The sequence below is a fragment of the Pongo pygmaeus genome, chromosome 10 (genome assembly GCF_028885625.2).
Source record: "Pongo pygmaeus isolate AG05252 chromosome 10, NHGRI_mPonPyg2-v2.0_pri, whole genome shotgun sequence".
In the NCBI taxonomy this organism is placed as follows: domain Eukaryota; kingdom Metazoa; phylum Chordata; class Mammalia; order Primates; family Hominidae; genus Pongo; species Pongo pygmaeus.
In genome coordinates this window covers 88,049,589-88,074,502 of record NC_072383.2, presented here as the reverse complement: position 1 = coordinate 88,074,502, position 24,914 = coordinate 88,049,589, and the positions used below count along the sequence as shown (strand labels likewise).

General features: G+C 38.1%; 2 pseudogenes; both read right to left on the bottom strand.

Annotated features, from left to right (window-relative positions):
* Positions 1–2,101: 2,101 nt before the first annotated feature.
* On the bottom strand, positions 2,102–2,195 carry LOC129011022 (U6 spliceosomal RNA; annotated as a pseudogene).
* A 225-nt stretch (positions 2,196–2,420) lies between these two features.
* Positions 2,421–3,339, bottom strand: LOC129010786 (large ribosomal subunit protein uL2m-like; annotated as a pseudogene).
* Positions 3,340–24,914: the final 21,575 nt, after the last annotated feature.

Below are 24,914 nucleotides of genomic sequence, written 5' to 3'. Positions count from 1 at the left end.
CCCCACCCTGTCCCAGCCACACTGGCCTCCTTGACATCCCTAGAACGTGCCAGGCATGCTCCTACCTAAGGATTTTTGCACTGGATGTTCTCACTGCTTTGGAACCCAGATATTTATGTAGCTAATTCCATCATCTCCATGTCTTTGATCAAAGAGTAAGAGGCCTACTCTGACAATTCTTTTTAAAATAGCAACTAACCTAGAGATGCCTAATCCCCCTACCTTCCCTCCAGCATTTATGACCTTCTAATGTATAAATAATATAATATGTAGTGTCTATTGCCCCCTGCTAGATTATGAGCTCCATAGAGGGCAAAGGTCTTTTTTTGTTTCCTCATGTTTTTAAATTATTTATTCATTTATGTATTTTTTTATTGTTTTGTTTTCAATTTTTATTGTGCTTAAATATACATAATATAACATATACTATCTTAACCATTTTTAATGTACAGTTCAATGGTATTAAGAACAGTTATGACTGGGTACGGTGGCTCATGCCTATAATCCTAGCACTTTGGGAGGCCGAGGTAGGAGGATCACTTGAGGTCAGGAGATTGAAACCAGCCTGCTAACATGGTGAAACCCCATCTCTACTAAAAATACAAAAAAAAAAAAAAAAAAACATAGCCAGGTGTGGTGGCAGGTGCCTGTAATCACAGCTACTCAGGAGGCTGGGGTATAAGAATCGCTTGAACCCAGGAGGCAGAGGTTGCAGTGAGCCGAGATCATGCCACTGCACTCCAGCCTGGGCAACAGAGTGAGACTCCATCTCAAAAACAAAACAAACAAAAAAAAGCCAACAGTTATATTGTTGTGCAACCACCATCACCATCCATCTCCAGAACTCTTTATCTTATAAACTGAAACTCTAGAGTCATTAACAAATAACTCCCCATTCCCATTCACTCATATTTTATTATTATAGCACCTAGAAGTGTTTATTACATAGGTGCTTAACAAATTTTTGATGACTGAATGAATGCCTCTTGTAAAACTTCAAATATCATCTCCTTAGGGAAAAATTCCAAATTTATAATTTAAGTACATAGATTTTATCCCAGATCCTCTGTTTTATATAAATTATTCCCATCTCTATACTGTTTGAAGCATTAGCTATGCCTCTTGCACACGTGTAATCTCCAGTATCATTAACATATAATCTTAGATGCAGCAAATGTTTACTATTAGACACTGAGGACCACTAGAGAGGGTAGGGAGAGAGGGAGGGGGATAAATTTTGAAAAACTAATTATTGGGAACTATGTACAGTACCTAGATGATGGGATCAATCATACCTCAAACCTCAGCATCATGCAATATACCCATGTAATAAACCTGCACATAAACACCCTGAATTTAAAATAAAAGTTGAAATTATTTTTAAAAAGTCCAATAAGAGAACAAATGACCGAATCCCAGAGCCATGAATGTTGGGTCTCCCCTTACCTCCTAAACCAATCCCTCATGTTTTAGCTCCTCCTCTATGGTCCCAAGTTGGCCAGTATGTGTTAAAGCCAAGAGGCTCTGAATAGGAAGGGCATAGGTGGCATTTTAGAAAATGCATAGAACTATGTTTTCAATAGCATAAAAAACAAGTTTTTTAAAAAAAGTTTTAATTGATGCATACTAATTATGCATAAATTTTAATTGATGCATACTAACTATATATATTTATGGGATACAATGTAATGTTTTGATTGCACATGTATACATTGTGTAATGACCAAATCAGGGTAATTAACATGGCCATCACTTTTAACATTTATCACTTCTTTGTGATAAGAACGTTCAAAAACCTCTCTTTTAGCTATTTTATTGTCATCTCCAGTCTAGTATGCAAAAGAACATGAGAACTTATTCCTCCTATCTAACTGTAAATGTGTACACGTTTACCATCACTCTCATTATCTCTCTCTCCTTCCTACCCTCCCCATCCTCTGGTAACTACTATTCTCCTCTCTACTTCAACGAGAACAACTTTTTAGATTTCAAAAATGAATGAGAGTATATGGTGTTTGTCTTTCTGTGCCTGGCTTATTTCACTTAACATATTGCCCTCCAGGTTTCTCCATGTTGCTGTAAGTGACAGCATTTCATTCTTTTAAAAATATAACACTTCACGAATTTGCATGTCATCCATACTAATCTTCTCTGTACTATTCCAATTTTAGTATACGTGCTGCTGAAGTGAGCATGATAAAAACAAAGGTTTACCATGAAATATTAATGGCTTTATTTTAAGTGCCTTGAGGGCCAGTGAAACAGAAAAGATGAAAAGGAAGAGAATCTAATCACTGTACTCATACTGGAAACTTGGGGTAAAACAGCAAGTTTCTAAGAGTTCCAGCTGCTCAAGAACCTGCTAGTGCTCTTTTTTTTTTTTTCAGGGGAGGGGGGCACATTATTACAATACAGGGATATCAGCTTTGGGCAGCATCAGAAGGCAGCTTCACATAACTCTTCATGAAGGGTAGTGGCCAAATCTTTCAGCCAGCTCAGCACCCCTTGTGGTGCCTAGCCCACTGGAAGGCCTCTTGCCCAGCCAACGGTTGTGACCTGCCCTGCCAGTGACCTGTTTGTTATGATCAGTGTTGGATACTCAGCCTACTGTTGCTATGCATGTTTCCAGCACCTGCATCTGCCTCTTAGAGGGCAGCTGGATAATGGTTGTGCCATTCACCTTCCACAGTAACACACTACACGTCCCTGCAGCTCGGATATACTGGGCACCCCGGCCTGGCTCACTTTCCATGTTGTTGATGAGGGTTCCCACAGGCAGAGCCCCAAGTGGATGTGCATCCCCTTCCTGAGCAGCAACTGCCATTTGGCCTATGTGGTTAGAGTTCAGGATTGTATCTCCAGCCTGCATGTTTTCTGTGGTGATGATCCAGTGTTTCTGGCTGCCCCCAGCAACCAGAGCTATGTCTGCTGACCTACAGGGATCACGGTGGACTTGGATAACCTTCTCCTCAAAGGGTCCTGACTTGGTCTCCTCCTCAGGCCAGAAACACAAAAGTCAATCATGCAATAATGTTGCTTGTGGCCCCTGCCAATACTGTGCACCCAGATCTGGCCTGTGTGGTCCTCACCTCCAGACTTTCTCATCTTCACTGGTTTAATGGTGTACTTGATATGACTCTTTCAAGACACAAAGTTGGCACTAAGGGCCATAGAAGTAAGGATTTGGTAGCAGGGGAGCAACATCAAGGCAGAGGGCCATTGGAAGAGGGCATTGTTCATCACCTGGGAGGCAGGGAACAGACTCGGGATGGAAGTGGCAACGGTCGGGGGTGCCAGGCACAGACAGTGCAGAGCGCAGGTCAGTGCCCACAGGGCCATGAGGATAGCCAGGGCTCATCATACTCCTGCTAGTGTTCTTGAGAGAAATATTGAGATGGAAAACCTATGAAACCACAATGAATACCCTTCCACCAAAAAGAAAAGGGAAGATGCCCTTTTCTTTAGATCCCACCTGAAGTAAGAGAAGGTCAAGATACGCAGAATCCTATTGATACCTATTATTAGTAGGGAAGAAGAAACCATTTAGGGAGACATATGATTGTGTCACTCAAATTCACTTCTACCCATCCTTTAGGAAATGCTCCAGATTCTTTGGCAGAATGCCTGTAAGCTAAGAGGCAGGCTAACAGAAGGATCCTAAAACAGAGCTGTGAGCAGTGGTGAGGAGGAAACCCCTCCACACCTCTCTGAGAGCAGCAGTGGTAGCAGCTGCGGTGAGAGGAGGGTGGATAGACCGAAGCCAGTTGAGCAGGGGGAGGAGAGTGGAGAGTGACAGTGCAGCAAGAGCAGATCTTTGACAGCCAAGTAGAGAGAGCATGAGCAAGGGGACATGGGAGGGCTCAGAGGTCCAAGGGTTTAAATAGTCTGATTTTTAAGTTAAACCCTAGAAGCTCTTATTTATCCTCCCCTGCCCTACAGGGCTATTATTCCCAAGAAAGGGGAGGCACAATTAGAGGCACAAACTCAGTGTCTCTTTCTTTTTTTTTTTTTTTTTTTTTGACGGAGTTTCACTCTTGTTGCCCAGGCTGGAGTGCAATGGGGTGATCTCGGCTCACTGCAACCTCCGCCTCCCAGGTTCTAGAGATTCACCTGCCTCAGCCTCCCAAGTAGCTGGGATTACAGGTGCCCACTACCATGCCTGGCTAATCTTTTCTATTTTTTTTAGTAGAGACGGGGTTTCATCATGTTGGCCAGGCTGGTCTCGAACTCCCAACCTCAGGTGATCCACTCGCCTCGGCCTCCCAAAGGGCTGGGATTACAGGCGTGAGCCCCGCACCCAGCCTGGACTGTCTCTTCTTTGAATCAGTTTCAGTCACAAAATGGATCATAGAAGGTCTGTGTGTCCTCACTCACAGATATTCTGTATTCCAAAATGTCACACTGGTTGAATTTTTCATCAAACTGCAGGTTAAACCTCTCAATAAGCTTAGATCTGAAAAGTTGAAACTAATTTCTAGTGGCTGTTGAACAAAAGTAAAACTGTCTCCTTCACATCCCAGACCCTTTTTCCTCTCCCAGTGCCTCTATTTTTAAACACTTCTGTTGTTATATCTAGATGAAAAGCTGTAGGATCTGGGAGGGTAAAGGAGTAGGAAATTGTGTGGTGATATATATATTTTTAAAAAAGAAAAAACTGTGTACTCTCATAGGCTCCTATAACTGGCTACAACCCAAGCAGTGCACAAAGTTATGGAACCCGAACTTGATGGAGCTCAGAAAATTCCTCCAGCATCTCCTTTCATCTGCTTCAAACTTTCTAAAAGACTGACTTATCTTCTTAACCAGCATTTGGTGGCATATCTTCTAATTGCTTATTAATATCTCTAAATCTCTAAAGGACGCTTTTTTCTGGTGTTCTCCCTCAGCTCTGAGGAGATCAACTCAGACTCAAAGAAAACACCAGCCAGGCCCACAGCACCCTGCCAGGGAAGGAAATCTACAGAGAGTTGTGCAAAGCAGGGAGGCACCCTTATCATGTGTTGCAGAATGAAAAATTTTGAAATTCAGTTTTACTCAATAATTGAATCCTACACTATGCTCCCTCCAGAGCCTTCAACACTATTGAATTCTTCTTAAATTCCTAAAAGCTGAAAGGAAGTTTTGAGAGAGACAAGATCAGACATTAGGGATGGTATTAAGATTTGGGTAGAATGACAACAGGAACAAGGGGTGAAGGGCCCAAACTGAGAATTTGAAAACGAGTTTTCAAAAAGTACATCTGTTAGCCATTTGTTAAAATATGCATTAGCATACCATATAAATTACTATAAACAATAATAGGGGTCACTATTATTTACCTTCCTACGAGCCACTCCTAATTTTTTTGTTTGTTTGTTTAAAGAGTCCTGATTTTGTGGCTAGCCTTAGGGCATGAATTATAGTCAAAGCCAGAGGACAGCAAAGTTTTTCTGTAAAGAACCAGGTGGTAAATACGCCTCTGTCACAACTAATCAACTTTACTTTTGCAGCACAAAAACAGCCATAGACAATATAAACATGAATGGGTATGGCTGTGTTCCAATAAAACTTTATTTATAGAAACAGGCCCAATGCTGGGTTTGTTTCACAGACCTTAGTTTGTCAACCCCTCAACTAAAGTAGTCACAGAACCTCCATTTCCTTGTCCAAGTGATCGACCTAAGCAGAAGTAAGTGACCTAGTTTATCTCAGTAAGAAGCAAGGCAAGTCTGCCAGGAGGTTTCTGATAAAGATTTTCTTTCATGATAAAAGAGAGGGGATGTAAGGAAAAGGTCTTTTGATCCTTTCCCTCCCTTTCTGCTTTGCACACTTATGTAAGGAAACAATGCTTGAAGCTGTGGCAGCCATCTTGTCCTCTTGAGGCTTTAAGTTGGAAAACAAAAGCCAACAATCTAAGATTGGTCTTGTCCTCTTGAGGCTTTAAGTTGGAAAACAAAAGCCAACTATCTGAGATTGGTGGAATAGAAGAATGAAAAAATCCGAGATCCTCATTAAGTCACTGAACTGCCACCTACCTACAGAATTTCATTAAGAAAACAAAAAGTGTACTGATGATTAAGTCACTGTTGGTCTGGTTTTCTGTTACTTGCAGCTGAAAGCATTGCTAATTGATATATCCACAGAAGTTCAAAATGTGAGTGATGTATTTTTAACATTATCTTTAAAATCTTTTGAAAAGCTTGAAGTATTTTTCTACCATAGGACTGAGGCATGAATAAAAGAAAAACAAGAATTTTTTTTTTTTTTAAGTACAGAATTTCTGCAGTAGAAACTACAGGAGGTCTGGAAATTGTACCAGGGCTGTCTGTAACCATGGTGGATAAGCTACTGTGCTTATAAAAAAGATCATTTTTGGCCAGGCACAGTGGCTCACACCTGTAATCCCAGCACGTTGGGAGGCCGAGGCAGGCAGATCACGAGGTCAGGAGATCGAGACCATCCTGGCTAACACGGTGAAACCCCGTCTCTACTAATAATACAAAAAAATTAGCCGGGCGTGGTGGCACACGCCTGTGGTCCCAGCTACTTGGGAGGCTGAGGCAGGAGAATGGCGTGAACCCAGGAGGTGGAGCTTGCAGTGAGCCGAGATCGTGCCACTGCATTCCAGCCCAGGCAACAGATTGAGACTCCATCTCAGAAAAAAAGAAAAAAAAATCATTTTTACATATGAGATAATTTTAGGTCATATATGTATAAGTCAGAGACAATGTATTGATTGTCTGGACCAGGAGTTGGCAAACTACAGCTCGTTTTTATTTGTAAATAAAATTATGTTAGAACATAGCCACATCCATTTATTTAAATATTGTCTATGCCTGTTTTGAGCTACAAAAATACAGTTGAAAAGTTGCAACAGAAAGTTGTAAATGGAAAATGTATAATATACATTCAAAAAGCACTAAGACTTATGAACGTATGTAAAGCATGATCAGATGATAGAGTATGAAAATGGTGCAAGAGTTCTCTGTCATAGTGTCCAGGGAAGGCCTCACTGTGGAGGTAACATTTGAACTGAGACACGAATAAAGTGAGTGAGTAAATCATGGGAGCATCTTGGGGAATAGCTTTACAGGCAGAGCGAACAAGTGGAAAAGCTTGGTATGTTAAAGGATAGCAGGAAGTCCAGCATGGCTAGAGCAAAGTGAGGGGAAGGATGGTAGTAGATGAGATAGATAGGTAGTAGGAGGCCAGCTCATGTGTGGTCTTATTGGCCATAGAAAAAAAATTTGAATTTTGCCTGCAATAAGTTGGAACTCCATTTGGATGGTGAGTTTGGAGCCAAAAACTAACACAATGTGTTTTTAATTACAAAACATCACTCTAAACCTTCAGTTCTGACTATGATAGAAAAAATGGCCACTGGCTTTATGCTTCAGCCATGTATAACCATAAAACTGGACAAAATGTGAAGCAAAGGTTTCCAGGCATTGGACAATCAGGCCTGCATGGCTATAATCCTTGAGTGCAGGAAAACACAAAGTAAACCTCCATTCTCCCTAGCTTTCTGTCTGAGGGCACTTTCTCAACCCAGCACAGCAAAGTGGAGCCCAAACATTGAACAGTCTTTTGCTAGATGGAGGAAAAAGAGATTGAATTTGAGGGCTACTAAGGCAATTGAAACTTGTGATGCTTCACTGATAAATTCCATCAAACGTTAAAAAAATAATATCACTGATGTTACACAGACCCTTCCAGAAAATAAAGGAGGAAAGAATAATTCAGAGACCATTTTATGAAGCCAGAATAACCCTGATTTCAAAATCAGACAAGAACTTTACAAGAAAATAAAAGTACAGGTAACAGCCTTCATGAATGAAGATGAAAATGATTCTATAGAAATATTAACAAATCAAATCCTGCAATATGTAACTATATATAAGTCCAGCAATATAAGCTACCATCATACTTAATGATAAAAGGCTGAAAGCTTTTGCCCCAAGATTGAGAGAAAAGCAAGGATGTTCTTTCTTGCTACTTCTATTCAGCAAGGTACTATGTAGATTCTAGCCACTGTCGTAAGTCAAGAAAAAAAAAAAAGAGAGCATACATTTTGGAAAAGAAGAAGTAAAACTGTCTTTATTTGCCACAACATTATTGTGTATATAGACAATCCTAAGGAATCTGAAAAATAAATAAATAAATAAAGCTACTAGAGCCAGAAATGAATTAAGCAAGTCCACGTGATATATCAATGTTCAAAAACTAACAACATTTCTATATATTAGTAACAAACATTAAAAATAAGAATATTTAAATATACCATTTATAATAGTAACAAAATATATAAAATAGGGAGAGATTTAATAGTTGGTGTATAAGACCTCTCCATGGAAAACTAAAACTCATTTCTGAGAGAAATTAAGCCTAAATAAGTAAAGAATAACCTATGTTCATGAATTGGACAACTCATTGTTAAGCTGGCAATTCTCCCCAAATTTAATCAATAGACTAAAATGTAATCTGAATCAAAATTCCAGGGAATTTTTTTTTTTAATAAAGCTTGACAAGCTGCCAGGTGCCTGTAATCCCAACACTTTGGGAGGCTGAGGTGGGTGGATCACTTGAGTCCAAGAGTTCAAGACCAGCCTGGGCAACACTGTGAAACCCCATCTCTACAAAAAATACAAAAATTAGCCAGGTGTGGTGGCATGTGCCTGTGGTCTCAACTACTAGGGAGGCTGAGGTGGGAGGATCCCTTGAACCTGGTAAGTTGAGGCTACAGTGAGTCGAGACTGTACCACTGCACTCCAGCCTGGGTTGCAGAGCAAGACTTTGTCTCAAAAAAAGAAACATAATTGACAAGCTGATTCAAAAATGTATATAGAAATGCAAACAACCTAAACTAGCTAAAATTATCTTGAAAAATGAGAAAAAAATCGAAGAAGTTACATTAATTGATTTCAAGACTTACTATGAAGCAACAGTGGTCAAAAGAGCGTAGTATCAGTGTAGTGATACACAAATATACCAGTGGAACGGAACAGAGAGTCAAATAAAGCCACAATTACCTGGTCAACTGATTTTTGACCAACGCATCAAAAACAATTCAGTGAAGAAACAAAATTCTTTTTAAAAAATGTTGCTGGAAAAATTGCATATCTCTATGGAAATAAATAAATCTAAAACCTACCTCGTATCATATGCAAAACTGTATTCAAGATGGATCAAATACCCATATGTAAACTAATACTATAAAGTTTCTGGAAGAAAACATAGCAGAATATTTGTATGACATAGGATAGGCAGGAATTTTGTAGCACAACACAGAAAATATAACCATAAAATAAAAACTTGATAAATTGGTCTTCAACAAAATCAAAAACTTGTGCTTGTCAAACGACACCAACAAAAATAAGCAAGTTACAGACTGGGAGAAAATATTTGCAAAATGTATCTAAGAAAGTACTTGCATTTAGACTCTATAAGAAACTTCTACAACTCAATAATAAAAAGACATCACACATCCTTTTTTAGCATGAGCAAAAGATTTGAAAAGAGACTTTATTAAGGACAAAAATGAATAGCCAATAAGCACATAAAAAAGGATTCAACATTGTTAATCAAGAAATGGAACTTAAATCAAAATTAGATTGCACTACCTATTAGAATGGCTAAAGTTAAAAAAACTGACAATATCCAATGTTGCAAAGAATATGAAATGGTCTGTACCCCCATAAATCATCAATGGAAGAGTAAAATGGTACAATCACTTTCTAAAATGGCTCGGCAGTTTCTTATGAAGTTAAACATATACCTACCCAATGACCTAGAATTTCTACTTCTAGATATTTACTCAGGAGAAATAAAAGCGTATGTTCACAAAAACACTTTTATATGAACATTTATAGCAACTTTATAATAGCCAAAGACTGAAAACAGCCTAGGTACTCACTAATAAAAGAATGATAAACAAATTATTGTGTAGTTGTGCAATGGATTAGTACTCAAAAATACAAAGAAATATAACCAATACACACAACCATATGAATGAATCTAAAAAAATTATACTGCGTTAAAGAAACTAGACACAAAATAATACATAATTAGTGATTCTAGAAAAAGCAAAACTAATCTAATAGAAATCAGAACAGTCATTGTCTCTTGTGGGTGGAGTGGGAACTGACTAAAAAGGGCCATGACAGAACTTTCTAAAATGATAGAAATGTTTATATCTGCCTTTGTTAAAACTCACAGAATGGTATATTAAATATATGTGTTTATCACTACAAATTATAGTATAATTTTAAACATAAGAAAAAAATTAGTTGATATTTGGGGACAGACTGGGAGAGCCAAGGGATAGATGCAGGAAACAAGTTAAGTAACCATTGCAGTAGTTTCCAGAGATGATGGTGGCTTAACCTGGGAAGCACTGATGGTAGATGTGATCAATTTGGGGTATATTTTTAAAGCTGGAATTGCAGAACATCTGAATTGTTTGGTGGTGGTGTATGAAAGAAAGAGAAGAAACAATTGTATCATTACAAGTGAAAGCTCACACACCCCTTGAAAAGAAGGGAGGTAACAGAAAAAAGTAAAACAAGCAGATACTTACATTTCATTATTTACATGTCAATTTTTTGTATGTAATCAATCTTATATCAAAAAAGATAATGAAGGAGACTTCTACTTCCAGTGAAAATGGAGTAACACAGACCAGATTTACCCTCCCACCTGAAACCATTCAAAAACCAGACAAAATATATGAGAATGGCTTTCAAGACATTAAACACCAGGCAATGAAAGGCAGTGATTTCTGAGAGACAAGAGACAAACGAGTTGAGCCCTGTTATTGCCCCAGCTTACTAGCTAAAAAAGTTTCTAGGTCATGACCCAGTGGGAGAGAAATGAGTAGAGATTTGTGGTCTTCCTGAGTTAAGGTAATATAAGCAACAAATGAGATAAAACGAAAGCATAAAATAATATTCAACATAAAAACAAACCAAAAAAAGGAAAAAGAGAAGTGGAAAACAGATGAAGAAAACTGAAATAGTTACAAGGCAGATTTAAACTCAACCATACCAATAATCACAGTAAATGTAAATGTCCTAAACATCCTAAGTTAGCAGCCAAGATGGCCAGTTTGAATACAACAGCAGAATCCAACCACTTGTTTACAGAAACCCACTTTAAATATAAAAAACATAAATAGGTTAAAAGTAAAACAATAGGAAAAAATACACCATGATAACACTAAACAATAAAGGTGAAGTGGCTATATTAATATTAGACAAAGTAGATTTTTTAGAACAAAAATATTATCAGAGATAAAGAAGGTCATTTCATAATAAGAAAAGGCATTGATTAATCAGGAGGATATAACCACACCAAACTTTTATGTACCTGATAACAAAGCTTCAAAATCCATGAAGCAAAAAACTGATAGAGATCCAAGGAGAGTAGTCAAATTGAGAGGTGACAGCTTGCTGGCAGTCCTCACAGCCCTCGCTCACTCTGGGCGCCTCCTCTGCCTGGGCTCCCACTTTGGCGGCACTTGAGGAGCCCTTCAGCCCACCGCTGCACTGTGGGAGCCCCTTTCTGGGCTGGCCAAGGCCGGAGCCCACTCCCTCAGCTTGCAGGGAGGTGTGGAGGGAGAAGCGCGACCGGGAACCAGGGCTGCATGCGGCGCTTGCGGGCCAGCTAGAGTTCCGGGTGGGCGTGGGCTTGGCGGGCTCCGCACTCGGAGCAGCCAGTCGGCCCTGCCGGCCCCGGGCAATGAGGGACTTAGCACCCGGGCCAGCGGCTGCGGAGGGTGTACTGGGACCCCCAGCAGTGCCAGCCCACTGGCGCTGCGCTCGATTTCTCTCCGGGCCTTAGCTGCCTTCCCGCGGGGCAGGCCTCGGGAGTGCAGCCCGCCATGCCTGAGCCTTCCCCCGCCTCCGTGGGTTTCTGTGCAGCCCGAGCTTCCCAGACGAGCGCCGCCCCCTGCTCCATGGCGCCCAGTCCCATCGACCGCCCAAGGGCTGAGGAGTGCAAGCGCATGGTGCAGGACTGGCAGGCAGCTCCACCTGCAGCCCCTGTGCGGGATCCACTGGGTGAAGCCAGCTGGGCTCCTGAGTCTGGTGGGGACGTGGAGAACCTTTATGTCTAGCTCAGGGATTGTAAATACACCAATCAGCACCCTGTGTCTAGCTCAGGGTTTGTGAGTGCACCAATTGACACTGTATCTAGCTGCTCTGGTGGGGCCTTGGAGAACCTTTATGTCTAGCTCAGGGATTGTAAATACACCAATCGGCACTCTGTATCTAACTCAAGGTTTGTAAACAGACCAATCAGCACTGTGTGTCTAGCTCAGGGTTTGTGAGTGCACCTCAACACTCTGTATCTAGCTGCTTTGGTGGGGCCTTGGAGAATCTGTGTGTCCAAACTCTGTATCTAACTAATCTGATGGGGACATGGAGAACCTTTCTATCTAGCTCAGAGATTGTAAAGGCACCAATCAGCACCCTGTCAAAACAGGCCACTGGACTCTTCCGATCAGCAGGATGTGGGTGGTGCCAGATAAGAGAATAAAAGCAGGCTGCCCGAGCCAGCAGTGCCAACCTGCTTGGGTCCCATTCCACACTGTGGAAGCTTTTTTTCTTTCGCTGTTTGCAGTAAATCTTGCTACTGCTCACTCTTTGGGTCCACACTGCTTTTATGAGCTGTAATACTCACCGCGAAGATCTGCAGCTTCACTCCTGAAGCCAGCAAGACGACGAGCCCACCGGGAGGAAGGAACAACTCCAGACTCGCTACCTTAAGAGCTGTAACACTCACCGCGAAGGTCTGCAGCTTCACTCCTGAGCCAGCGAGACCACGAACCCACCAGAAGGAAGAAACTCCGAACACATCTGAACCTCAGAAGGAACAAACTCCAGACGCGCCACCTTAAGAGCTGTAACACTCACCGCGAGGGTCCGCGGCTTCATTCTTCAAGTCAGTGAGACCAAGAACCTACCAATTCCGGACCCAAAATCACAATTATAGCTGGAGATTTTGACACCTCCCTTTCAATAATTAATCAAATTAATGGATAAAAGCAGTGCAAATAGGGAAGACTTGAACACCACTATAAACCAACTTGACCTAATTGGCATTTACAGAATACTGTACCCAACAAAAGATAATTTTAAAAAATTATAGTTTAAAAAGCAGATGTAAATACATAGCAGTCAGAGGGTGCTGAGAACAGGCATAACGGTTCCACACAATCTAATCCACCCTGAGGATAATATTAGATACAATTGTATTAGTTAATAACTTGTCTGGCTATAAGAAATAGAATGCAGAACCAATAGTAGTTTACATAAATAGGATACCATTTTTCTTATATAGTAGCAATGAATCAATATTGTCAAAGACAAAAATCTATGCGATTCTATTAGCCTTTCTCCCAAAAATATTGAATCACTAAAAATGTTTTAAAAATATTTTTAATAACCCATGTGTCCACTTGCTATTATCTCCACAATTCAGTGGGGGAAAGAAGCTGGAAAGCAAAAGGGCAATGCAGTTTCAATCCTTACCAGGAGTTAAAAACAAAACAAAACAAAACTTTCCCAGAACACACATAGAATTCCGTTCAGGTCTCATTGTCCAGAATTGGATCCTATGGTCATCCTTACCTTTGAGGGAAGCTGGGAAAGGGAAAAGAAAAGCAGGATTGTTTTGAATGGCCTAATTCAGTGCTTCCTAATACATATATTATGTAAACCACATATGTAATTTACTAGTAGGCATTTTTTAAGTAAAATGAAATAGGTGAATTAATTTTCATAATATATTTTAATCTAACATTTATAATATTTCAACAAGCAAATAATATGTTATTAATAGCATATTTTACATTTTATAGTTTTTGCACTCCAGTGTATATTTTATACTTACAACATATCATTTCAGACTAGCCTTATTTCTTTCTTTTGCTTTCTTTTTTAATTTTTAATTTTTGTGGGTACATAGTAGGGTGTATTATATTTACGGGGTGTATGGGATAATTTGATACAGGCATACAATGTGTAATAATCACATCAGAGTAAATGAGGTATTCATCACTTCCAGCATTTATCCTTTGTGTTACAATCTACTTATGCTCTTTATTTTAAATTGTACTATTAAATTATTATTGACTATAGTCACCCTGTTGTGATACTAGACCTTATTCATTCTTTCCAACTGTTTTTTTTTTTTTTGAGACGGAGTCTTGCTCTGTCGCCCAGGCTGGAGTGCAGTGGCACGATCTTGGCTCACTGCAAGCTCCGCCTCCCAGGTTCACGCCATTCTCCTGCCTCAGCCTCCCGAGTAGCTGGGACTACAGGCGCCCACCACCACACCTGGCTAATTTTTCGTATTTTTAGTAGAGATGGGGTTTCACCGTGTTATCCAGGATGTTCCCAATCTCCTGACCTCGTGATCCGCGTGCCTTGGCCTCCCAAAGTGCTGGGATTACAGGCGTGAGCCACCGCGCCCGGCCCCAACTATTTTTTGTACCCATTAACTGTACTTCTTTGCCCCAACCCAAGCCCCACTACTTTTCCCAGCCTCTGGTAACCGTCATTCTGCTATTTCCACAAGTGCAATTGTTTTAATTTTCAGATCCCACAAATAAGTCAGAACATGCAAAGTTTGTCTTTCTGTGCCTGACTTATTTCATTTAACGTAATGACCTCCAGTTCCGTCCATGTTGTTGCAAATGACACGATCTCATTTTTAATGGCTGAATAGTACTCTTTGTATATATGTACCACGTTTTTATTATCTATTCATCTGTTGGTTAGGTTGCTTCCAAATCTTGGCTGTTGTGAATAGTGCTGGAATAAACGTGAGAGTGTAAAATATGTTTTCAATATACTTATTTCCTTTCTTTGAGGGATATATCTAGCAGTGGGATTGCTGAATCATATGATAGTGCTATTTTTAGTTTTTAGAAGAACTTCTATGTTGTTTTCCATGGTGGCTGTACTAATTTGCACTCCCACCAACAATGTACAAAAGTTCCCCTTTCTCTTTATCCTCACCAGCATTTGTTATTGCCTTGGGTAAAAGCCATTTTAACTGGGGTGAGATGATATCTCATTGTAGTTTTGATTTGCATTTCTCTGATGATCAATGATGTTGAGCACCTTTTCATATCACTGTTTGCCATTTCTATCTCTTCTTTTGAGAAATGTGTATTCAGATCTTTTGCCCATTTTTAAATTGGATTATTGTATTTTTTCCTACTAAGTTGTTTCAGTTTCTTATATATTCTGGTTATGAATCTGTCGTCAGACACATAGTTTGCAGATATTTTCTCCCATTCTGTGGGTTGTATCTTCACTTCATTGATTGTTTTCTTTGCCATGCAGAAGCTTTTTAACTTGATGTGATCCCATTTGTCCATTTGTGCTTTGATTGCCAATGCTTGAGGGATATTACTCAAGAAATCTATGCCCTGTTCAATGCCCTGGAAAGTTTCCCAAATATTTTCTTGCAGTAGTTTCATAGTTTGAGGCCTTAGATTTAAGTCTGTAATCCATTTTGATTTGATTTTTGTATATAGTGAAAGATAGAGGTCTAGTTTTATTCATCTGTATATGGATATCTAGTTTTCCCAGCACCATTTATTGAAGAGACTGTCCTTTTCCCAATGTAGGTTCTTGACACCTTTGTAAAAAATGAGTTCACCGTATATGTAAGGATCTATTTCTGGGTTCTTTATTCTGTTCCATTGGTTTATGTGTCTATTTTTAAGCCAGCACCATGCTGTTTTGGTTATAATAGTTCTGTAGTTTAACTTTAAGTCAGGTAATATGATTCCTCCAGTTTTGTTCTGTTTGCTCAGGATAGCTTTGGCTATTCTAGGTCTTTCGTGATTCTGTATAAATTTTAGGATTATTTTTCTTATTTCTGTGAAGAGTGTCATTGGTATTCTGATAGGGATTGCATTGAATCTGTAGATTGCTTTAGGTAGTATGAACATTTTAACAATATTCGTCCAATCCATGAACATGGAATATCTTTCCTTTTTTTTCTGTCTTCTTCAATTTCTTGCATCGATATTTTATAGTTTTCATCATAGTGAACTTTCACTTATTTGGTTAAGTTAGTTCCTGGGTATTTAACTTTATTTGTAGCTATTGTAAATGGGATTACTTTTTTATTTCTTTTTCAGATTGTTTGCTGCAGGCATATAGAAGTACCACTGATTTTTGTATGTTGATTTTGTATCCTGCCATTTGACTGAATTTGTTTATCAGATCTAATACTTTTTAATGGAGTCTTTAGGTTTTTCCAAATATAAAATCATATAATCTGCAAACAAGGATAATTTGACTTATTCCTTTCCAATTTGAATGCCATTTATTTCTTTATCTCTTCTGATTGCTCTAGCTAGAACTTCCAGTATATGTTGAATAATAGTGGTGAAAACAGGCATCCTTATCATATTCCAGATCTTAGGGGAAAGGTTTTCATTTTTTCCTATTCATTATGATACTAGCTGTGGGTCTGTCAAATATGGCTTTTAGTATATTGAGGTGTGTTCCTTCTGTACCCAGTTTTTCGATAGTTTTTTTCATGAAGGGATGTTGATTTTTAGCAAATGCTTTTTCAGAATCAATTGAAATGATCATATGGTTTTTGTTCTTCATTCTGTTAATATGATTTATCACATTGATTGATTTGCAGATTTTGAACCATCCTTGCATCCCTGGGATAAATCCCACTTGCTCATGATAAATGGTTGTTTTAATGTGTTATTGAATTCAGTTTCCTGGTATTTTGTTGAAGATTTTTGCATCAATGTCCATCAGAAATATTGGCCTTTATTTTTCTTTTCTTTTTTTTAAGGTGTCTTTGTCTGGTTTTGGTATCAGGGTAATACTGTCCTGACAGAGTGAGTGTGGAAGTATTCCCTCTGCCTTTTTTTTGGGAATACTCTTATTAGGAATGGCATTAGTTCTTCTTTAAGTGTTTGGTAAAATTCAGCAGTGATGGCCTTGTGTCCAGACTTTTAGCTGGCAGACTTTTTATTATGACTTTGATATTGTTACATGTTATTGGTCAGATCAGGTTTTGGATTTCTTCATGGTTCAATCTGTGTAGGTTGTGTGTGTCTAGGAATTTATCCACTTCTAGGTTTTCCAATTTATTGACATATAGTTGTTCATAGTAACCTCTAATGATCCTTTGAATGTCTGTGGTACTGGTTGTAATGTTTTCTTTTTTAATCTCCGATTTATTTGGGTCTTCTCTCTTTTTTTCTTAGCTATTCTGGCTAAAAGTTTGTCCATTTTGTTTATCTTTTCAAAAAAGTTTTTGTTTCTTTGATCTTTTGTATTATTTTCTTCATTTCAATTTTATTTATTTCTGCTCTGATCTTTGTTATTTATTTTCCACTACTAACTTTGGATTTGGTTTGCTCTTGCTTTTATAGTTCTTTAAGATGTATTGTTAGGTTGCTTATTTGAAGTTTTTCTTCTTTTCTTTTTTAATGTAGACACTTATAGCCATAAACTACCCTCTTAGTACTGCTTTTGCTGTTTCCCATAGGTTTTGGTATGTTGTGTTACTGTTATAATTTGCTTCAAGAAATTTTTTAATTTTCTTCTTTATCTTTTCATTAACCCACTGGTCATTCAGGAACCTATTGTTTAATTTCCATGTATTTGTATAGTTTTTAAAATTCCTCCTGCTGTTGATTTCTAGTTTTATTCCATTGTGGTCATAGAAAATACCTGACATTATTTCAATTGTTTTAAGAATTGTTTTGAGGCCTAGCATATGGTTTATTATTGAGAATGATCCATATGCTGAGGAGAAGAATGTATATTCTGCAGCTCTTGGATGAAATGTTCTGTAAATATCTATCAGGTCCATTTGGTCTATAGTGCAGATTAAGTTCAGTGTTTCTTCGTTGATTTTCTGTCTGGATGATCTGTTCAATGCTAAAAGTGGAGTGTTAAAGTCTCTAGCTATTATAGTATTGAGGGTCTGTCTCTTTACCTTTAGCTCTAATAATATTTGCTTTATATATCTGGTACTCCAGTGTTTGAGTACATATATATTTATAATTGCTATATACTCTTGCTGAATTGACCCCTTTATCATTATATAATTACCTTCTTTGTCTCTTTTAATACTTCTTATCTTGAAATCAATTTTGTCTGATATACATATAGCTACTCCTGCTCTTTTTTTCTTTTTTGGTTTTCATTGGTGTGGAATATTTTTTCCATCTCTTTATTTTCAGTCTATGTCTTTATAGGTGAAGTGTGTTTCTTGTAGGCGACAGATCATTGGGTCATTTTTTAAAATACATTCAGCCACTCTATGTCTTTTGGTCTGAGAGTTTAGTCCATTTATGTTCAACGTTATCAATAATATATTGATAAATAAGGACTTACTTCTGCCATTTTATTATTTGTTATCTGTTTGTTTTGTGGTCTTCTCTTTCATTCTGACTGCTTTATGGTGAAGGTGATTTTCTCTGGTGATATGTTTTAGTTTCTTGCTTTTTATTTTTTGTGTATCCATTGTATGTTTTCAGATTTGAGGTTACTACAAGGCTTGCAAATTATATAACCCATTATTTAAAACTGATGACAACACTGATTGCATAAACATACAAACAAACAAGTAAAAAGAAAACTAATAAAAACTGTAATTTGGTCTCCCTGTTTTTTTTACTTTGTTGTTTCTATTCATATCTTATTGTACTGTTTATGTCTTGAAAAGTTGTTGAAGTTATTATTCTTAATTGATATCTTTTTGTCTTTCAACTTAGAATATGAGTAGTTCACACACTACAATTACAGTGCTATAATATTCTGTTTTTCTGTGAACTTACTATTACCAGTGAGTTTTCTACCTACAGATGATTTTGATTGCTCATTAACACCCTTTTCTTTCTGATTGAAGTATTCCTTTTAGCATTTCTTGTAGGACAGGTCTATTGTTGATCAAATCCCTCAGTTTTTGTTTGTCTGGGAAATAATTTCTCCCTCATGTTTGAAGGATACTTTCACCAGTATAACACTGTGAGGTAAAAGGTTTTTTTCTTCAACACTTTAAATATGTCATGTCACTCTCTTTTGTCCTGTAAGGTTTCCACTGAAAAGTCTACTGCCAGATCTATTGGAGCTCCATTTTATATTATTTGTTTCTTTTCTCTTGCTGCTTTCAGGATCCTTACTTTACTTTGACCTTTGGAACTTTGATTATTAAATGCCTTGAGGTAGTCTTCTTTGGGTTAAATCTGCTTGGTGTTCTATAAACTGCTTGTACTTGAATATTGATTTCTCTAGGTTTAGGAAGTCCTCTGTTATTATCCCTTTGTTTTATGCTTTATGTTTCATTTTATTTATATATTTATTTTATTTATTTATTTATTTATTTTTTTTTTTTTTTGAGACGGAGTCTCTCGCTCAAATGTTACCCAGGCTGGACTGCAGTGGCGCAATCTCGACTCACTGCAACCTCCGCCTCCCAGGTTCAAAGGATTCTCCTGCCTCAGCCTCCCAAGTAGCTGGGATTACAGTGGCATGCCACCATGCCCTGCTAATTTTTTTATTTTTAGTAGAGACACGGTTTCACTATGTCGGCCAGGCTGGTCTTGAACTCCTGACCTCAAGAGATCCACCCACCTTGGCCTCCCAAAGTGCTAGGTTTACAGGCGTGAGCCGCCACACCTGGCCTATCCATTTGAATAAACTTTCTATCTCAATCTTTCTCTCTACCTCCTGTTTAAAACCAATAACTCGTAGATTTGCCCTTTTGAGGCTATTTTCTAGATCTTGTATATGTGATTCATTCCTTCTTATTCATTTTTCTTTTGTCTCCTCTGACTGTGTATTTTCCAATAGCCTGTCTCCAAACTCACTAATTCTTTTTTCTGCTTGATCATTCCTGATACAAAAACTCTGATGCGTTCTTCAGTATGTCGTTTGCATTTTTCAACTCCAGAATTTCTACTTGATTCTTTTTATCCTAAATTCCTTCTCTGGGTTATCTTAAATTTCTTTGAGTTTCCTCAAAACAGCTATTTTGAATTCTCTGTCTGAAAGGTCACATATCTCTGTCTCTCCGGGACTGGCCCCTGGTGACATATTTCATTTGTTTGGTATGGTCGTGTTTGCCTGGATGGTCTTGATGCTTGTGGATGTTTGTCAGTGTTTGGGCATTGAAGAGTTAGATATTTGTTGTAGTCTTCACAGTCTAGGCTTGTTTGTACCTGTCCTTCTTGGGAAGGAAGGCTTTCCAGGTATTCAAAGGGACTTAATTGTTGTTATCTAAGTTTTTGTTTACTGCAGCTGTATCTGCATTAGGGGGCACCCCAAGCCCAGTAACACTGTAGTTCTTGCACACCTATAGAGATTCTGCCTTGGTGGTCTTGGATAAGATCAGGAAGAATTATATGGATTGCCAGACAGAAACTATTGTTTTCTTCCCTTACTTTCTCCCAAACAGAGTTTCTCTCTCTCTGCTGAGCTGCCTGGAGCTGGGGGAGAGATGTCACAGCACTTCTATGGCCACCACCATTGGGACTGCACTGGGTCAGACCTGCCAACACAGCACTGGGTCTTGCCCAAGGCTTACTATAACAACTACCTGGCTACTGCCTATGTTTCCTTAAGACTTTGGGGCTCTTCAATCAGCAGGTGGTGAAGCCAGCCACAGACTAGCCTTATTTCACATGCTCTGCAGCCACATGTGGCTAGTGGTTAGTATATTAGATATCCCACAACTTTAGAGCAATCACAGTCAATTGCCTGAGACAGAGCATTTTGCAACCCCAAGAAAAGGAGGTTTTCTTAATAAGGAAGAAAAGAGATTAGAGTGGATATGAAATAGACAACTAAAAATGGCTGTTGCATCAATGCAAACTGGAATTATTACTGGTTTGCTTAAATTTTCAAATAAAAGTATAATTAGGTGATTTCTGTTTAAGAGTATAGGGAAGTCCACAAACAAATGTAAAAGTTTTTTGTACAATTTAACTCAAAAAAGTTTAATGTTCTTTAGTAAACTCAGTATTATAGACGGACTCATGTCCCCACACTTTATTCATTCAATAAATATTTATTGATAGCTTTACATTATTTTTCCAATCCCTTCAATGGCTTTGACTTCATTTAAAAAAATTTTTTTTTCCTATAAGACAAGATATCAAGCAAACCTTCAATGGCTTTGATCAGTACTCTGTGACTCTGGGTCTTTGCATGTGTTATTTCCTCTGAAAGAAATATGCTCCCTCCTAGTCCCATCTTCTCATCCTTAAATCTGGCTGACTCTAACACACCTTTCAGGTCTCAGATTAAATGTTGCCGCCTCAGGTAAACATTTTTCTTATCCCATATAATTACATTACATACTGTCATGGCCTCCTGTCATCCACCTATTATTATCTTCATTACCCTTTACTGTAATTATTTATTTTATTATCTATCTCCCTCACTGTGTTGTATGACCCACAAGGTCTGAGATCTTATCTGTTTTGTACAGCAGGATCAAGCAGTCTGCCTGTCCCATGTTTAATATATACTTGTTGAATGAATCAATAAAATGCCATGTCTATAATAAGCTGTGAAAAACAGTTGAAGATAGACCTCAATATAAATGAATAATACTACAAAGTGCTTAAGGCTGCTTCAGAGGCATGAACGTGATGCTATGGAATACAGAAGGGATGAGCTTAAACTGAGTCTTGAAAAACATGTTCACCATGGAGTCAAAGTGAGTAACAGCATTCCAGGCAGAAGGGACAGTAGTCTAGCAAGAGACATAAAATCATGAATCAAGGCAATTGTAATTGGGGAGGGTTATTGGAAATTCAAGATATATTTTTAAAGTAGAATCAACCAGATTTGATGAGAAACTCATTGTGAGTGTTGAGAAAGCAGAAGGTATCCAAGATGACATCCACATTTTTACCTTAGGCAACCAAGCTGGTTATCATACCATTCATTCAGTAGAAATTAAAGGATAAGTAAATGCTTGGGAAGAGGAGAAAATTAGCTAAGCCTAGATAGAATAAACAGAATTTCAGGGCTTGGGGAAATTCAGAGGTATAAATGATAAGAGATCAGTCAGAAATTTGAAGTAGAAGACACATTTGAAAAAATCACTGCCGCATGGAAAATAGTCGAAAAGATGAGCACAAATGAAATCAAGCTCACATGCATGAACACCCACAAAATATGGCATGATGATAAAATAGTGTAATTGTTTCTTTAAAAAATATAACATTACTTGAACATCCAAATGAATGATGTTTCTTTCAAACGAGTCACCTCAGGAGGCCCTGCACCCATGCTGGCTTTGCCACTACTACTGTTAAAAATATTTTTGACATTCCTTTTTTGGTCTTTTCATTAAAGTGAACAATATATCCTTTTGAATATCCTAAATACTGGAAAATCCTTATTGTTTCAGGATGAATTTGATTGGGGGAACAGAAAAAAAATTAGGGCTAAGTCTGATGAGTAAGGGGAATGAATGATCATATTCTATAGGATCATTTTGGCTCAAAGGAAAGGAATAGCAAGTAGCCAGAAATATTTTCTTATCAGACATATTTACTGACTCTTAAAGGAATTTTAATTCAAATAGTAGGTATTAGCAATATTTGCATTTGAACTGGTGATCTGAGTACAGCAGATGACTCTCCCCAATGTGAACGGGCATTATCCAATCTAGTGAGGGTCTGAATAGAATAAAAAGGCAAAGGAAGGGTGAATTTGCTTTCTCTGTTTGAGCTAAGACATCCATTTTCTCCAACACTTGGACATTGGTGTTCCTGGCTCTTGAGATTTCTGACTCAGACTGGGATTTACACTATCTGCTCATTCCCTCACACATACCCCAATTCTCAGGTCTTTGGCCTCTGACTAAATTCCACCACTGGCTTTCTTTGTTTCTCAGCTTGCAAACAGCAGATTGTTGGACTTCTTGACCTCCATAACTATGTGAACCAATTCCTATAATAAATCTCCTTTTATATATACATACCTGTATATACTTATCTTGTTGGTTCTGTTTCTCTGGAGAACCCTGGCTAAGACAGTAACCTTCATGAGATCAGTGATCATGCTAAAGTTGTTCATAGATGCATCATTCCCTACTACCTAGAACAGTTTTTCGCACAAGAGTTTCTTTTAAAATAAATAAATACATGTTTCAGTTATCCAGTGCTGTGTAACAAATTACCCCAAAATGTAGTGGCTTAAAACAACAACCATTTCATTATATCTCATAATTTTGGGGGTCAGGAATTAAAGCAGGGCTCAGCTGGGAGATTCTTCTGTCAACTAAGCATCTTCAGTGATATCCAGATTGGTCTGGAGGGTCCAAGACAGCTTTCCTTGGATGTCTGACATCTTGGCAGAGATGACTGGAAAACTGGACTTAGCTGGAACTGATGACCAGAGTGCCTACACATGGCCTCTCCAACATTTCAAGGCAGTCACACTTCTCACTTGATGGTTGAGGACTCCCAGAGAAGCATTCAAAGAGATGTGGACAAAAGATGCAAGATTCCTTTTATTTAGACTTAAAAGCCCCACTCTGCAATATTCTATTTATCAAGTAAGTCACTAAGTCTAGCATATATTCAAGAGAAGGAAAATCTTCTCAAAGAGTGAATTAGCAAAGAATTTATGGGCATTTTTAATCTTCTACGATGCATGAAAGGAAAAAAAATGAACATGTAAAATCTGGCAGGGATCTAAAACAAGCAGTGATTTCCAAATCAGCCAGACACAAGTGGCTAAGAAGAAAGGAATTTACAACCCATACATCTTTTCTCTACCCACAAAAAGACCAACTTTTATAGGGAGAACAAACTCCTGGAAAATGTCCATTGAACACTATGTATTCACCACTTTATTGAGAACTTTATGTGTATTCCCTCATTTAGTCCTTACAAACCACACTACTGAGTGGATATTATTGTTATCACCCCTTTTTTACAGATGATGAAATTGAAGCGCAGAGACATCAAGTAATGTTCAAGATTACACAATCAGTGAGTGACAGGATTGAGCTCCAAATTCAGTTTAACCTCAGATCCCACATCCTTATCCACCAAACCACAAGGCTCTCATGGTAGGTATTATAATATATTGCAAGGCTGATTTTCTCCTGAAGAATGAGCAGAGGGGCCTATTTTAAGCAGATGGAAAGGACATGAGCTTTAGAATCAGCCCTGTGTCATACCTCTGGCTCTTCCTAGTATTAACTATGCAGCTGTGGGCAAGTGATTTCACCTTAATTACTCATCTGTGAAACAGGGATGATAATATCTAGTTTGTAGGGTACAGTGACAATTAAAGAGAATATTTTAAAGTGCCTAGAATAGATCCATCACTTAAAAATACTTTAAAAGTTTTAATTTCTTTCTCAGATACATGACTAGTGCCCTACTTACAGAGAAAGAATCAATCCCATTGTATGTCACAATTTTCCATAAGAATTTCTCATTACACAATTAAATATTTATATTGAGAGAAAAAAGTGCTACAGAAATTTAGATTTATCTCTCTTGCCAGTTCAGTTTCTGTCCTGCCTAGTATGAACAAAAGAATTAATTCTTTTAACAAAAGGTTACCATTGACAAATAATTAGTATTAGCATTCAACACAATTTTTCATTGGTAATAGAAATAGTTTTAGAAAATGCTTACTTTTTAGTTACAATTAGTATTAGAATGACCTATAATATAATATGAGAAAGAAAAAAATGCTCTAGACTAGTATCTAGTTCCATAGTTTACTAAGTACCATAGGGGGAGAAATGGAGATATTAGAATATCAGCATTTCTGTTACAATCTTATGAACATGATTAGCATGAATATTTTATTACCATCAGTGTATAGTTACAGTTTTGTAAGAAAATGATTTTCTTTTCTACAGCTAAAAGCACAAAATTTGCACTCAACCACTTATAACTGTTA